The sequence below is a fragment of the Telopea speciosissima genome, chromosome 1, assembly GCF_018873765.1.
Source record: "Telopea speciosissima isolate NSW1024214 ecotype Mountain lineage chromosome 1, Tspe_v1, whole genome shotgun sequence".
NCBI classification, from domain to species: domain Eukaryota; kingdom Viridiplantae; phylum Streptophyta; class Magnoliopsida; order Proteales; family Proteaceae; genus Telopea; species Telopea speciosissima.
The window spans coordinates 51004278-51009065 of record NC_057916.1 but is presented as its reverse complement, the minus strand read 5'-3'; the positions used below and the strand labels follow the sequence as shown (position 1 = coordinate 51009065).

Below are 4788 nucleotides of genomic sequence, written 5' to 3'. Positions count from 1 at the left end.
TATTCACACTAGCCCCTAAATCAAGTAGTGCCCTACTTATGGAGAGATCTCCAATGATGCAAGAAATAAGAGGTGCACCTGGGTCCTTAAGCTTAGGGGGTAGGTGGCTGAAAATTACTGAACTAACCTGTTCAGTCAAATGGACGGTCTTAGGGATTTGAGTTCCCAACTTACGCTTTTGGGTACAGAGGTCTTTCAAAAACTTAGCATAAGCAGGAACTTGTTTGATAGCATCCAAAAGGGGGAGATTGATGCGAACTTGTTGGAACAAGTCGATCATCTCTTGCATCTTTTCACCCTGTTTATCCTGAAGGGAGTAAGATGGTGTCTGAAGTGCTTGGGGAAAAGGGACCTTTGGAATGTAAGAATCAGGTGATGGTCCCTCCATAATAGGAATGTGCAGCCCCTTCCTTGGGAACTGATGAATGGGTTTCACAGGTGGTGTTTCAATAATGGAATCATGTGTGTCTACATCACCACCGGATTTCTCTCGGGTTGACTCAGCTTCTCCTTGGCTTTGAGATCTAGTAGGCAACGTCTCATTAGTGCCTAAGGGTGTATCAGGTTTTTCCACCCTTTTGCTATTCTTTAGGATTGTGACCGACTGGACTTGCTCTTTCCCTTGACCTGTTTGACTATTTAGGTTACCTATTGGCTGACTTGGCAATTGACCAGCCTCCCTCCTGCTTATAGCATCAGCTAGTTGACCCAGTTGGTTCTCTAGCTTATTAATGGACTAAGTATGTGAGTGTAGCAGCTGTGTGTTCTGCTCGAGTCCACTTAATGCTTTTAGCACCTTCTCCTCAAGGGATTCATTCTGTTGGGTTGAGGATATGGTGGCTGTCCACCTATATAGGCATTGGTTTGAACATTAAATGGTGGCCTATATGGTGGGTTTGGAGGATTAATAGGTACTGAGTTTCTCCATGAAAAGTTTAGGTGGTTTCGCCATCCCGGGTTATAAGTATTGGAAAAAGGGTTCATTACCCGGTGTAGGGAAACTTTGAGCCATTTGCACCTGTTCCTGAACAAATTCAGGGTATTGTGCAACCGAAGGGCAGTTCGTCACATAGTGATTAGCGCTAGCACATAAGGCACAGGCTTCAGTCTGATTGGGTGGAGAGAAATTCATTGGGAAAGGGGACATAGGATGCTGCCCTATAGACATCAAATAGTCCAATTTCTTGGACAACATATCAACCTTAGCAGTCATCTCTACAATTGGATTGATCATAGAGACCATCTTTCTTTGGTTGCCTTTCTATGTGTGGTATCTCAGTCGTCGAAGCATGAAGTTGGAAATTCTCACTAAGGGTTTCAAAAAGATCCCATGCTTCAGTCTCATTCTTGTGCATAAATGTTCCATCACAAGAGGAGTCCACCATTTGTCTATATCAGTCACGGAGACCATCATAAAAACACTGGACTAACTGCCATTTCGGGACAGCGTGGTGGGGGCACTTCCTAAGTAATTCCTTAAGTCTCTCCCACGCTTCATGAAATTGTTCGCCCTCTAATTGAGAGAAACTAGTAATGGCTCTTCTAAGGCTATTAGTCTAGCCAATGGGGAAGAATTTTTTCAAAAATTCTTGCTAAATTCCTGCCCATGTAGAAATCCTAACCGAATCTAGGGAATGAAGCCAATGTTTGGCTTTGTCCTTTAAGGAAAATGGGAACAGAAGCAACTTTAAGGCATCTGGAGAGGTTTTGGATTTTCACTATAGAGCATACCTCTAAGAACTCATCAAGATGCTTGTAAGGATCCTCATTAGCAAGTCCATAATAGGATGGTAACATCTGTATGATGCTGGACTTGATCTCATATTGACCGGCCTCAATGGCAGGCAACTGAATACAAGATGCAGGGGTATAGGTAATTGGAGTGAAGTGCTCACTTAGCGGCCTTCCTGGCTAGTTTTCGTCACCCATTTTATTACTATTATCCTTAGGTCTAACCACAGATTGCTCTATTTCTAAGTCAAGGGCAGTCAGGTTGGGGTGCAAAGAACGTCGACCATGCATAAAGCACAACACAGGTTGAACATGCTAATTAAACAAAAATTAAAACTAGTAATTTAAAACGTGATAATTAATAAAAATAATTAATAAAAATAAAAATCAGAACTAAAAAGAAAAAAAAATAATTTAAAACTAACAAAAATACTTACTTGGTGTTGGCGGTTGTGCAATTCCACATGCTGCCCCCGATGAACGGTTACACATATGAGCTTAAGGGGTTGGGGGATAAACCTAAACACCCAATCTATTGCTAGAATAAAATAAAAAATTACATAAAATAACCCTAATTACATAAAGTCTAGGAATTAAAAGTAAACCAAATGGATAGCTTGTGCTACTCGATCTACTCGGCTTCCTACACAAACAAAGAGAATGTTAGGTATACTAAACTTAACCTAATAAAATACTTAAAAATAAAAATAAAAATTCTGAAATTAAAGCTAAAACAAAGTAACACAAAACAACTCAATCAATCTTAGCAACCGTGCTTCGGTTCCCCAGCAACGGCACCAAAATTTGATCGTATCGTTAATCGGTCAAAAATAAAATCCTAAACTAATCTAGCAAGTAGCAAGTAAGTGGTCGATCTACGGGGAACTAGAAGGCTAAACTACTAAGATGATTAGGTGAAAGTGATGAAAATTAAATTGCAATAAATCTAAATTTTAAACTAAAAACAAAAGAAACAAATCTAAACTAACAACGCTGTGCAAATACGGGAGAAGACTATCTTTAGGGTTCGAATCCCCAAAGGGTAGCTATTCAATTCGGTTGCATGTTTCGGTTTATTATAACCACAGGCCTAATAATACCACAGAATATAGGGTTCCTCCTAGGTATGGACTATCTTGACGAGTACTATCGTCCTTCGCTTATAGGGCTTGGCACGCTTAGTTCATTCAGCTATAATCCATCATCGGTACAACCACATAAGAACAAAATATCATTGCTTGAATGAAAATAATGAATCACAGAAATATAATTTTTCAACTAAATACATCGATTAAAATCATCCAAACAGGGATGGGGTCTCAACATCAAGCAATCAAGCATACGAACCAGAATTTTAAATAACAAACACCATTAGTTCATCTACCCTAAAGATAGAAAGAACTTAGCCAATCATGGTGGAAGACAACAAAAGGCAGCAATGGCGACAACGATCCATGAAGAGGAAGCTGGAACGATGATCCTCCTCCTCTGCCAAACCCAAGATCCAAAAATAAAACAAAAAACAAAGAAACAAAGAAGAAACATGAAATAAGAAGAAGAAGAGAAGAGGGCATGGCTAATGGCTATGGGAATTGAATAGGAATTCGATCCTCTGTAATCTGTCCGTGGGTTTATATAGCTAAAAGAGATATAAAAAAGAAACAAACAAAGCGTAGAGAATATGGGATATATAAAATCCGTGAGGGATTTGGATAGGAGAGATATAAGAGGGGAGAGAGAGAAGTGGAATAAAATTAGGAAAGGTGGGATCCGTGAGGGATTTGAGAGGGAGAGGGAGAATTGAAGTTGGAGAGAGAGATACAACCATAGTAGATGAGAGATATATATATTAGGGAGGAGAGAGTGAGTTTAATCTAAATTATCAATTTTGATCAAAATTCTCTTTTGGAGAATATCTCTCATTCCTGATCTCGGGTGGCCCCAACCCGAGAATTAAAGTTGCTCCAATTATTATTCCAGATGATATGAGCCCAATATCGGATATCTTCTGAAAATTTCTCAATTTTATGAAATGATGATTATGCCTTTGGATCTTCTATGAAACTTCATCGCATGAATGGATTCCAAAATTAATGTGTACTTTTAATGCAACACGTCCCTCTTGCTCAGAATTCAGCCCTCTTCGCAATCATGAAAAGAAGTTGGTCCACTTTACTTGTAAAGTAGAAGATATGATGCTTGATAGTCCAGAATCGCATAAAATACCCCTATACCCTGAAAAAGACAGAAAATACCCAAGGTAGCTCCATTCTAAGCAGATAAAATGCATAATTAAATGGAATAATTTCACACATAAATGTGCTCATCAGTTGTCACTAACCTATGAGGTGTCATGGATGACCTTCAATTACAGATGGTCTCTATTAGTCGTTCAAACTAAGTCATCCAGGGTAATAAGCTTGACATTAGGTCGTCACCCTTCTTGCTCTGTCTGGACACAATTTTTACATTTGGTACTCCTATTAAGGTTTCCACTTCATATTGATTTGGTCCTACTAATTACTTTGGGGTCCAATCGTTCATGGGGCTTAAGGATTTTAATCCTCAAGGGTAACTCTCCTTCTCTCACCTAAGAGGGGAGCCACAGTGTGTACTAATGCCTGCCATCTCTTATTGGCTGGCCCGACTGATATAGACCCAAATAGTTAGACACCATAGCTTACAATTAGATCAAACAATAACTATGTATCAGCCAAACTACATGAGTGTAAAACTAGGGTATAGGCATATAATCATTATATATAGGTGTGGCCAAAAGGTCTCAAAGTTTTGGGCTCAAAATCCTTAAAGAAAACAGACGGACTCACAGGCGGAATCATTGCTATGATTCCATTCGTGGCTCCATCGCAAGATAGTCAGGATGGACTAACGGGTGGATGTGGAATGTGAATCCGTTCGTTTGTCTATTCTCAGAAGACTAGATTTTATAAAAACACTGAGGCGATCATAACTTCGGACGGACTCACGAAGGTGGATCCGTTCGATGTTCCGCGCAGTTCAAGGAATGAAAACTTACAAATTTGTGCTGAGCGGATT

At 39.6% G+C, this 4788-nt stretch overlaps 1 non-coding gene across 1 annotated transcript; it reads left to right on the top strand.

Annotated features, from left to right (window-relative positions):
• The first annotated feature begins 1443 nt into the window (after nucleotides 1-1443).
• On the top strand, nucleotides 1444-1550 carry LOC122649323. Its single transcript, XR_006331282.1, has one exon. It is a non-coding gene; the product is annotated as a small nucleolar RNA R71 (small nucleolar RNA).
• Nucleotides 1551-4788: the final 3238 nt, after the last annotated feature.